The sequence below is a fragment of the Panulirus ornatus genome, chromosome 28, assembly GCF_036320965.1.
Source record: "Panulirus ornatus isolate Po-2019 chromosome 28, ASM3632096v1, whole genome shotgun sequence".
Taxonomy (NCBI): domain Eukaryota; kingdom Metazoa; phylum Arthropoda; class Malacostraca; order Decapoda; family Palinuridae; genus Panulirus; species Panulirus ornatus.
This window is the reverse complement of record NC_092251.1, coordinates 4,212,501-4,225,000: the sequence shown is the minus strand read 5'-3', so window position 1 is coordinate 4,225,000 and position 12,500 is coordinate 4,212,501. Positions and strand designations below refer to the sequence as shown.

Here is a 12,500-nt window from a genome sequence, read left to right as displayed (position 1 = left end):
GTACGTATATATGTACTTATATATGACTTTATACATATTAATTCACTTATAATCATCGTTATATTTTCTTTATTCCCTTTGTATTCTAGGTGACTTTTATTCAATCATTTTTTTCATTTTCTACATATTTCGTTCTCTGTCTTTGTTTCTGTTATCTGATTATTACATTTATTTTCTTAGTTTTATATAATTCATTGAATTTATCATTTTTGCCGTTTTCATTAGCAACGTAATATATTTGTTATATTTTTTCTGCTTTTGTTATTATATAGGTTGTATCGCTCACCGGTGTAGTTGCCAGATTGATCTATTCTTGTGATTATTTTTCTGCTTCGTCTGGATTCTCTAGAATCAGCATTTTTCAGTTAGTATATATATATATATATATATATATATATATATATATATATATATATATATATATATATATATATATATATATAAAATACAGATATCCAATTTATTTCACGAAAAACATAAATCATGATGAACCAGTTGATTTTGTTACATTATTTTTCTCACTTAAAAGCTCTCTTTATTTCTCTCTCTCTACATATATATCCCTCTCTTTGGTCATCTCACATGACGTACAGCATAAGGAAAAACCTGTTACACATATTTCTCATCTTAATGTTTCATTTTATACAGATGTAGCAACTGGAACCTCCGGTCCTAAAGCACCCAAGATCCTCCCAGGCAAATTCTGAAAAAGAAAATTAGATATAATTACATTCTCTTTAGTGACAAACAGCATAATAAATCTGCCTGTGCATGTAGCAAGACACAACATGGAAATATTACCTTACCTAACTCAGGAATACATGGGATATATATATATATATATATATATATATATATATATATATATATATATATATATCCCTGGGGATAGGGGATTAAGAATACTTCCCACGTATTCCCTGCGTGTCGTAGAAGGCGACTAAAAGGGGAGGGAGCGGGGGGCTGGAAATCCTCCCCTCTCGTTTTTTTTTTTAATTTTCCAAAAGAAGGAACAGAGAATTGGGCCAGGTGAGGGTATTCCCTCAAAGGCCCAGTCCTCTGTTCTTAATGCTACCTCGCTAACGCGGGAAATGGCGAATAGTTTAAAAGAAAAAGAAAAAAAAAAAAAAAAAATATATATATATATATATATATATATATATATATATATATATATATATATATATATATATATATATATATTTCATGTACATTTATCTGTGTTTTGACTGCTTTTATGGAGATTAAATTCTGTTCTTGTTTTCTTTTTATCATCTGGTTATTTTAAGTCATTTATTTGTTTGTACAGTGTTTGTGTTTTGTTTATTTATATGCTAGGAATCATACAATAAATACAGGGTTTTAATGCATATATTTTCTTTTTTTCTTTTATAGGTTTCTTCATTATTGCTTGACTAGTTTTTTCATTTATGTGGATTTCAGTCTTAGGCCTTCATTTGTCGTAATTAGATGTTGCTGTTCAAGGTCACATCTCTCTCTTATATTGTGTTATTTTTGATGTATGTCTTGATGGAAGTTACCACAGCTGTTGTATGCAGATGACGCTGTACTGATGGGTAAAGCAGAGAAGAAGTTAGATAGAATGATAGGTGGATTTGATGGTGTATGTGGGAGGAATATGCTGGAAAAGAACAAGAGTGAATGTAAGGATCTTGATTTTGATAGAGAGACGGGATGTCATGCCTTAATGTTAGTACGATTATTGTTGACCTGGAATTATTATGGAAGAGTTTTGATTATTGAGAGTAAAGTTCTGGGGGGAAGCTTGAGATGAGAGTTGACTCATTGCAACGAAATTAAGAATGGAGGGTCACTGAGAGGTTTAGTGAATGACGCCTGTATGTGATGTATGCAGGACTTCTACACAATGAGGCACTCGTTGCAATGGTGATGTATGGGTGTAAAACCCTGTCCTGTGTAATTCAAAAAATGTCGAAAAATCCAAGAATATAAAAGGTTTATAACCTACATTGCGTCGTTGAAATTGGGCGAATAGTGTATGTGGTGTGAAGAAATTTTTTTAAAAAAAAAAGACGAGTAGATGAAAGTATGAAGATGGCACGGTGGTACGTCCATCAAAATAGTATATGGTAACATAATTGCAAATGTAAGATGTTAAACGCAGTATGGAAGGTATATTGTAACAGATTAGGGCGAGATAATACAGATGAGGATGCCAGAGGAATTAACTGGGAGAGGGTTCAGTGGAGGCGTGTTGCATGAGGAGGTGAGAGTTTGAGTGGATAGTTTTCGTTCGAGCGACCCACTTAATATGTAGAGTGGAAAGGTTAGAAGAGAATTTCATTAGCGTGATCATTCGTGTTTTACTTTAACTCTTGCTGGATATGGATTGAGGATGTCCGCCAGTGAGCTGAGAGGATATAATAAATCCCTGACACTAACCATGCAAGTGGTAGAGAATTTGTAAGATAAAGAACAGACGTACAATTGTCTATGGCTTGTTAATTCTTTGTTACCTAATTCATTCCTAGACATATGTTATATAACTAACCCTACTTTTTAACCTCATTTACCTTCCCTTATCTCCTCCATAAGTGATGGAATCATGAAAAATTATCTGACGAGGGAATTCATACGAGCGGTGCACACTGGACACCATAAGAAGCTCCAGAAATAACAATTCATTAACCCCTTGAGCACGACGGTGCAAACCTTGGGCAAAGAGTCGTACCATCACGTTCATGTACCGTACCGTCGTGCTCAAAATACGTCGTACCGTAGTGCTCAAGAGATCGTACCGTCGTGCTCAAAGGCACGCATCATCTTGCGTAAGGTATCGTATCGTCGTATTCAAACGGATACAGACCCTTTACACCTCCGTCCCAGCTCACTCCCGTCACACCTCCCCCACCCTCCTCCTCCACCTCACGAACTGGCCTTTGATACACATGAGTTGGTTATCGAACATATATACATATATATCGGACGTGTTGATGACCGAGTCCAGTCATCGGGGACGATGTATTTAAAGCCGAGATGATGGTATGCACCAAGACTCGCGCTTCTCCGTCGTGTTGCAGGAGACAGGAAGATAGCGTGAGTGGGTAGTGGAGGAACAGTGTGGTGGACTGAATAGGATGGCTCACGTGAGTGTGAGGTGGCATGATTATTCATTTGTGGTGTCCCCTTTCTGTAAATTACCGGGACAGAGTTGTACACTCTCAGGGTCCTTGAACTATGTAAGTCGTGAAGTAGCCTTTCCGGCATGTGTACTCTACTGGTACTCCCATTCTCGTTGTTTAGTCTACTGTAGACACCCCACTAGCTTTATTCTCAAACAGCGTGTTTTTGTGTATGTACGTGTGTGTGTGTGTGTGTGTGTGTGTGTGTGTGTGTGTGTGTGTGTGTGTGTGTGTGTGTGTGTGTGTGTGTCTGTGTGTGTGTGTGTGTGTGTGTGTGTAACAGGCAAACAAAGGACGCTGAGAGGCAGAATAAAAGAGCAAATTGAGAAGAAAAGAAGAAAAAGAGGAGGAGCAACAAAAACAATAAGAATGAGACCCAACAGAAGCACAGAAAGATAAAACCCTTGAAATACAATCATCAAAATTCATGAAATACGTAAACTTACAATATCCATGAACTACGTAAGCTTGAAATACCCCTAAAATACGTAAGCTTAGAATACCTATGAAATGCGTAAACTTACAATACCCATGAAATACGTAAGCTTGAAATGCCTATGAAATACGTAAACTTACAATACTCATAACCTACACATAAGCTTACAATATCCATAGAACCCAAGTGACACAACCCATGATACAGGCAACAACTATATATAACCTCTGCCTTCGCTGTGCTTGCACCCCGAGCCACAAACCCCACCTGGGCCCCTCCGACGCTCTGAGCTTTTAATACGCACGAGTTTGCCATTATCAGCCTCGGTAAATACGTTCTGGCGCCGTGGTATTGAGTGTTTATCGTGCCTTGATGGGGTCAGAATCTCCTGCTTCTGCGCGGCAGAGGAGGCTGGTTAAGAATGAGGCGGAGGAAGGAATGGTGAGCTGAGAGTTGAAGGAGCGAGGAATATGTGTATGAATATGTGTGTGTGGGTATGGTGTGTGTGTGCGTGTGTGTGTGCGTGTGTGTGTGTGTGTGTGTGTTTCTCTATCCGTATACTTGCTTGTCTGTATGCCGGTGCATTTTATGCCGGGTTCATTGCACTAATCTTGAACGTACAGACGAGCATTTGTGAGTGTCGCTATGCTATCGTGTGTGTGTGTGTGTGTGTGTGTGTGTGTGTGTGTGTGTGGACCTCCACAGGAGAAAAAACCAAACGTATATTCTCACACTTATTTCCAAATCAGTATACCACACTATTGCTATATCCGGCTCCAATAACAACCCCTTCCTGACCCACAACACAACCCGTACCCCCACCTCTCTTCCACCACATCATAATTCATAAAAAGAAAACCTACCACAACAGAAATTGTACAATCCCTACCACAACAGAAGCAGCACAGCCCCCCAACCCACAGCGTAACTCGCAACATACCTCCCACACCACAGCATAACTCGTTCGGTGTGGTCAGATCTGACTCATATACAATTACACGTAAAATCGTCTTCCTCCTCTGACGATGCTGATGAACTGGAAAGCTCACCACAAGTTGCTTCAACCCATCACAGTTATGGCATGACCTACGCGGAGAAAGACCCGGGAAGGATTTGATGAAGGAAATGAAAGCAGAGACGCAATTACTTATAATGCTAGTTAGTGTCCCTAAACGTCCCTTATCCAATAGGAAGATCCATTTATTATTAACAAAACTACGATGATTGAACGACAGAGATATGGTGGTAGTGACTGGTTCAATATCTCCTTCAGTCGTGCACTTCACTTCCAGTTTTCTAAGTTAAGCACGGTAAGATACACGAATCCAGACACACACACACACACACACACACACACACACACACACACACACAGTTACATACCTTCGCTCAGGCTCCTTCACTACACCCGTTCCCTTCTCTCGTATCCTGATAATGGGGGACGCCTGGAAAAACAGGAAAAATGTGGCATTTTAATCCTTGGGGAGAACTAGAAGATTGAGACACAAAGAAAATAATTAAGGTCTTAATTGGAGAAATTTACCAGTCAAAAGTTCCTTTGTAGTTACAACAGAAAAACTTGTTGAAAATCTTATATCTTCGTTTGAGATCATATTCTTCAATAAAGCGAGGGAAAAGAAAAATGGACTGGAAAATTGATTACCTAATATTCAAATTCTTTTTTTCGTCACTGGTATATTCAAAGACCCAAAGCCACTCTGACGAAGGTGTAAGCCTATATAAATCCTTATAATGCCTCGAAATAACTATATCCTGTCTGTTCTTTTCCCCACTACCTTATCTTCTAATGTTCTCGTGTTATCAGATAAACTGATGGTCCTCTTAGTGTTGATCACAAGAGACCCCTGGTCAACAGTGTGGTGCTCGCTGTCACCTCTCATGGATCAACATCTTTTGATGTTCATAGCCCATTTACTCCTCCTCCTCCTCCTTCTCCTTCTCTTCCTTCTCTTCCTCTTCCTCTTATTCTTTCCCTTCGTAAGCTCACAATCCCTCGACTCTCGTCTGTAGTCTTATTTTCACGTTCGTTCTAAAGTTTTCCCACTTCGACAAAATGGAACTTACATCTAAATTCAGAGCCGGTCTTTCGTTTTCCAAACTTGCCCTTCGTCTTAATTTGTCCTTAAGTCGTCCCTGCGCCTCCAATTTGTCCCAGTCGGTCGTGGTCTCCACTCACCTCGCTTCTGTGTCGTAGTGTTCTCGTCTCGGCTCCTACGTCTCCTCTACGTCAGACGCAACAGCTTCCCTCCGTCAGTGCAAGACGCAGCTTCGCCGAAGACTCGTAGGAAGTTCTTTCAGGTAGTGCCATCCGCTCCACCTCTATTTCTTCAAGGCTTCAACTGAATGTTCGAAGCGCACAGAGAACCTGGGAGTAGAAAACGGTTAGTGTGATGTACATTAATCGTATGACTCATGTACGTATGTGTGTGTGTGTGTGTGTGTGTGTGTGTGTGTGTGTGTGTGTGTGTGACTACTAGTCCAAAATTAATTGTAAATTAAGTTGAAAGAGTTTTACTCGTGCTGCTCCGTCTCTCAACCTTATGCATATGTAACATGAAATTTATTCCTATTTATATACATATGATCGTCTATCATTCTTTTTCGTGGTTATCAGCAAATATATTTCCGTATGTATGTGTGTGTGTGTGTGTGTGTGTGTGTGTGTGTGTGTGTGTGTGTATTGTACATGTAGGCATAAACATAAAGAAAGAGAAACATAAAGAAAGGGATATTAGAATGAGTCAGAGTATCAGAATAACACGAAACACAAAACCAACACAAGAACTCCATTTGCATATCTTTTTCGAGCTGATACTCCTCCCATTCAGCAATGTAAGGCGAGCTGTAACAGCGACAACGATAATAAATGTGTACCATTCACCTCTCTAAAGAACTTCAGAAAACACTATTTCTCCAACGAAAAGCCCAGGTCCCAGTGCGCTCGATGAGATATGGCAGTTTGAAAAGACATGAGCGATTCCCAAAGGGTTCGAAAAATCGTCAGGATTTTTTAACTGGACCTCAGTCGTGAGCTCCAGGACTGTCTGTTTTATTAATGGATGAGCTTATGTGTAATTGCTGGTCGGCAGTTAGAGAGGAAAAATTATTAAAGAGCAATTACAGACACCTGTGTCAGTGTGAGAGAGGACCTGTACGACCCGGGGCTTATCATGAGGCAAAGATTTTGATTCCTCATGATCACATCTCTGAAATTTGTTAACCTCACACTCACGCTCGTACGTGAGTCTTTCCCATTCTTCTATCTCTAGAGAAATGAAGAGTTTTCGTTAATACAAGCTGTGTGTTCTATTTCAGTAATACTAGTATATACATTCGTATGAGAGGTGCACATTTTCTGTTCTTGAAAAGGAGAGCCAAAGAGGAAGGGAAATTCCTCTCCTCCTCCTCCTCTTCCTCCTCCTCCTCCTCCTCCTCCTCCTCCTCCTCCTCCTCCTCACCCTCCGCCTCCTTCTCCCTTCTCCCCCCAGGGCGCGTCTTGAAAGGAGACGTCATAAGCAGTCAAAATGAACTAACAGGAACTGTGGGATCAGACACTACCACCCCCAGCACTTAGAGAGAGAGAGAGAGAGAGAGAGAGAGAGAGAGAGAGAGAGAGAGAGAGAGAGAGAGAGAGAGAGACAGAGAGAGAGAGAGAGAGAGAGAGAGAGAGAGAGAGAGAGAGAGAGAGAGAGAGACCCCTATCTGGGCCCTCATTTACCCAGCTGTGAAATGCAATTACCACCCACTACTTTTCATTCTTTAATAGAAGCAATTATGATAATGAGGCGAATCTCCTGCTTGAAAAAGATCTTTGCCAAATGGGTGTTACTCATGCCACAGCTCAATGTGCAATGTATATTTTCCCTCACAATGATCTGTACATCTACTCTCTGAGGCTCGTGCATCCTCATTTACCGTGTCAGTTACTCACAATAACTCATCCATCTACTTACTCATTGCCAGTACATCTGTTCACCGTGATGCGTACGTCTGCCTCACACCATGACTCATTCAGTCACTCACCAAAAGTCATATATGCATCCCTTCCTCACTCCTTCCACTCTCTCTCTCTCTCTCTCTCTCTCTCTCTCTCTCTCTCTCTCTCTCTCTCTCTCTCTCTCTCTCTCTCTGTATTCTACTGCTTCCCATTTTCCCTTATTTCCATACATCCATATAATCTAATTCCTCCTCCTTTACCTCCTCTTTTGTGCTCCTCTTCTCTCTCTCTCTCTCTCTAGTCCTTTTCCTTCCTCCGTGCCCTGTCCTCCATTTCCTCCTCCATCTTCTCCTCACCTCCTTCTCTTCCTCTCTCTCGTCCTCTTCTTCCCTGACATTATACAAAAGATCAGGCCACCATCTCCTTCCGTGTCAAACGTGCCATTGTTGTCGTCGACTGACGAAATCGGATGTAGGATCCGCCTCCACGAACGATACAAATGGCGACAGAGTGATCATTCTTTCACATATATCCGATATTATTTTTTCCCCGAAAAAAACGCCTGCCCACATATGATATATGAGTCTCCCTCGATTTTCAAATATTTCATATTCCTTACTTCGGTCAAATAATATATCACGACGATTTTATTTGAACTTTTATTTTATCAACTGTTTGGAAACTGATCTATGTGGAGCTTTTAAACAATAGTATACAAACTGTGTATTACTTTTATTAGTGCCAAAAAATTGACGTAATAATAGAAGACTCACTGAATTACATACATGAATACATGAACTTTTTTGTAGATAACCATTTCCATCCAGGCTTTGTCCGAAACGAGGTATCAAATCAAAACAAAAGCCTTTTCTGTCTTCTTACGAGTCTTGCAGCAGAAATTAATCACACGTCTTACACGTCTGTGTGCGCGTCGGGCCGTCTCATGAAGCTTAATTACTCTGGTATATTTCCTGGTCTTCACATGAGGTCTGGGGAGTGTTAAGGTGAACGTCTGATACACACACACGGTCGTAGACACTCACTCGACAAGCTGAACGTAGGATTTAGAATGTTACAAAAAAAGTGGCTCTTACTACAGGATTTCTCAGTCGGTAGCATTAGTTAGGCCAATGTTATATACAGGTAACTCGCATATATATATATATATATATATATATATATATATATATTGGCTTCTCTAGACTGGGCTGCATAAGGTAGGCCAATGTTACACAGAGGCAACTCGCTAAAACAGATTTTCTATGTCTATCGAAAACGGAGTCAATAAAACACGGAGTATAGACTCGTTTGTTACTGTGTTTATTGTCAATTTGCTTCTCTGTGGACGACATCCTGCAGTGCATACAACGATGACGGAGAGGATATCACGAAGGGGGAGATCATTAAGGACCCTAGGATGGTCGAGGAAGCACGAGATAAGCATTGATGTGAGTGGTGATTCGTCCCTTACGTCATTTTCCCTCACTTCACTGATATCGATTGATGGTATTTCTCTCCCTCAGTCTCCCAGCCATTTCCCCTTGGACCTCTCACCCACTGTCTGTTTCCCTTGCATCTTAAATTCACTTCCTTCTCTCCCCCAACACACTTTTCACTCTCTCTCACTCGTATTTTCACTTTAATCCTTTTATCACTTGTGCTCTCACTTTTATTAGCATTTTTTTCTGGACTTTATCGTATTCTGTCTCCAGTTTGCTCCTGGCATACTCAATCTTTGCTCAAAGAAGAGAAACTGATCCACACATTATGATGCTGGAATGTGCACGACAGTGTGGTGATAACATTTGCTCTTGTGTTTGTAAATCAAAGCTCATAAGTTGGTATATATATATATATATATATATATATATATATATATATATATATATATATATATATATATATATATATATATATATATATATATATATATATATATATATATATATATATATATGTATATATATATATATATATATATATATATATAAAGATGCCCAGGGAAGCACCAACACACTCACTGTGATGAACCGCCATTGTTCTGTATACAAGCACAGCTTTGCACTTTCTGAAAGGCAAGATGACAGGGCAAGTCTATGTATTCTACCCCTGAAGAGCTGCAGGTTACACAGGCAAGGTACAAAAAAAAGAGTACAGGAAGGGATGGGACTTCACAAAGAGTCGGGAGGTTGCAGTGGCATACAGGACGAGTGAGGGAGTGAAAGGTTGATACACACTGGGTTTCATCTGGTATGCTTGATATCTGTCTGTTACGTAAAACGAGTCTTGGGTGCCTATATATGATACATGTGGATCATCTTTGCCTCTCCCCACTGGAGGAGCAGCAAGTCGAATTGCTACATCTGGGTTCAGACGAATGAGTATATAGCAAGGAGAATCTGATAAGGCCTTCGACGGGTGTAGAATAAAAAGAAAAAGCTTAGGGAGAGAAATAAGGAAAGAGAGAGAGAGAGAGAGAGAGAGAGAGAGAGAGAGAGAGAGAGAGAGAGAGACAGTATCGAACGACGGATGCTGAAGGAAAGGTAGGAAGGAGGGCTGGTGGCGAGAACCTGTGCGATGATAAGACGTATAACCTAAATTGGATTTTGGCGGGCAGGGGGGCTGAAGGGGAAGATTGAGATGTTACCTCCCCATGCTGTCGGGAGGAGTATTCAAAGATGGGTATTTTCATGTGAGGAGGATCAAGGCTTTTCCAGAAGGTAAGCAATTCGGAGGATGTTAAACAAGAGGTGAGGGTGGGGCAAAGTAATGAGAAAAACATTTCAGCCATCTTTTTTGGTCTTGAAATATTAACGTAGAGTTGGGATAATAGTTAACATTACAATGCTGATGTGGTAGATTGATGAAGTTAATGTGAAAATAATGGTGGTAGAGACTAATATCCACTTTCACAGTGTTCCCATTTCTAATTAGCTTTCATAGTGTTCCCATTTCTGCTCAGCTTTCACAGTGTTCCCATTTCTGCTCAGCATGAAAATGTAAAATAATTAGAATATCCACACTGTCAGGGAAACAACAAGAGATGAAATGACATTAGAGGGATTCCATTAGATGCATGGAGGACTATCAGGCTACACCATGTGTATGTAGAATACATTAGGTTTTGCCTGAAAAAAGTGTTCATAATGTAGAGTTCATGTACTGATATCATAAATCCAACAAATGCATTTTACTTTTTACTTTCCATTCATTGATTCTGCTCTAATTTGTAACGTCCATTCTATATCTGTATCTATCTATCTAACTACCTATCTACCTATCTATCTATCTATCTATCTATTCTTATCACTTAGACGACGTTTTCTTCTGTGTGACAGATAATACAACTTACAGTCTCATCCTTCACAGAATAGCGTCTAATCTTACAAGATGATTATAAAATGTAAATAAATCTATCAAAACTGTCAGCCCTCACGATAATATACACACATGTAAGATTGCTCAATTTTCCTTATGTATAAGACTCGACAGAAAATAGAGCTGAAGAAGTGAAGTTGCCTTTTAATCTACACTTCTCAACTTCGACTAATATTAAGAAAATCTAATAAAATCTGGAAAACAAAAAGAGACGCTCTTTAATCTGTTCAGTTCCCCCGTCCCTCCCAGACTGTTATTAGGGAAAACCAATTTTGCGGGAATGGCAAAAATGGGGAAGATTGAGGAGTTGGGAAGACCATAGCGACGTCGCTGGGGGGAAGAAGGGAGAGGAGATGGGGTAGAAAGGAAAGAGCAGGAGGAGGAGGAGGAGGAGGAGGAGGAGGAGGAAAGGGAAGATGGAAAGGAAAACTTGATAAGAATAAGATGTCAAAACGGAGAAGCAGAAGAGGAAGTGAAACGGAGAAAGGAAAGGATGGGAAGAAATGGCGAAAGCAATAATGGCAAAGACAATACTGATCATGAAATAAGCATCGAAGAGAATGTAATGATAATGCAGAGGGAAAGAGGATCAGATAAAACAAGGGTACCAGGAAAAGAGAAAGAGATTCCAACACCATCACAGAGAGAAAGATATAAATGTACTACAGATGTTCACACCTGTGTGCTTGGTCCTTCCTCATTTCCTCGCTGCTCTAGAGGTATATGTGAGACTATATACACTTATCATGGTAGTTACAAAATAAGATGGAAGCTTTCCAAGTCCTTACATATTACTATGATAACTTTACTGTATACTGTTTGATACAGTACCAACACCTGATCAATTTACCTCGAAATAATCAATGATGATTTTTCATTCCATAATCAAATGTATCATGATATGGAGATCCTTTCATGTGTGATAAGTTCTGTACGATTGAAGGCGAATGACACTGTCGGGAATCATGAACTTGTGACACCCCTGGTCGAACCAGTACCGAACCCTGTGTCACAAAAGAATAGTCAAAACAGCTTCGACCAGGCGTTTCAAGGAGCTTCGAGACTTCGTGTCTTGCATGAAAACAAATCTATAGTTCCTTATCAAATACCCCATCCCTCTATATACATCTGAAATAAACACAGACGAACAGAAAACCTCACATACACACGAAATTCAAAAATAACGTTTCCTTACCACCACGTCCATAACTGCAACAAGACGAATAATAGCAGCAGCAACAACGTACGTACAATGAAATGGAGCTGAAAGCACAATGAGGAGAAGAGATCCATAAAGCTTGCCACTGTCCATTACTCTCTTGCAGTGCCAGGTGTATATGAACCGGTGTGAGACGACCTCTCTCCTGGAATACGCCGTCCATGGGCAAAAATATTTTGATAACCAGCCTTTCCCTTGTCGATCCTGGAGTCTTATGGACTCCATCAGAGGCTGATGATACCCCCATAAGACGGCATATAGCCTGCTGAAGCACGGAGGCTTATCCAGAACGAGCCATATTGATTTTTGATGATCAGAACTGAAGGGAATTTTGCTAGTAAACTT

General features: G+C 40.1%; 1 long non-coding RNA gene across 1 annotated transcript in view; it reads right to left on the bottom strand.

Moving 5' to 3' along the window:
• Nucleotides 1-548: 548 nt before the first annotated feature.
• Nucleotides 549-12,500, bottom strand: part of LOC139757697 (uncharacterized) — a 73,208-nt gene continuing 61,256 nt past the window's right edge. The window contains exons 3-5 of the long non-coding RNA XR_011714694.1: nucleotides 5,798-5,986; nucleotides 4,984-5,045; nucleotides 549-703 (exon numbers count right to left, since the gene is read on the bottom strand). This is a non-coding gene — a long non-coding RNA (uncharacterized lncRNA). The remainder of the gene's footprint in view (nucleotides 704-4,983; nucleotides 5,046-5,797; nucleotides 5,987-12,500) is intronic.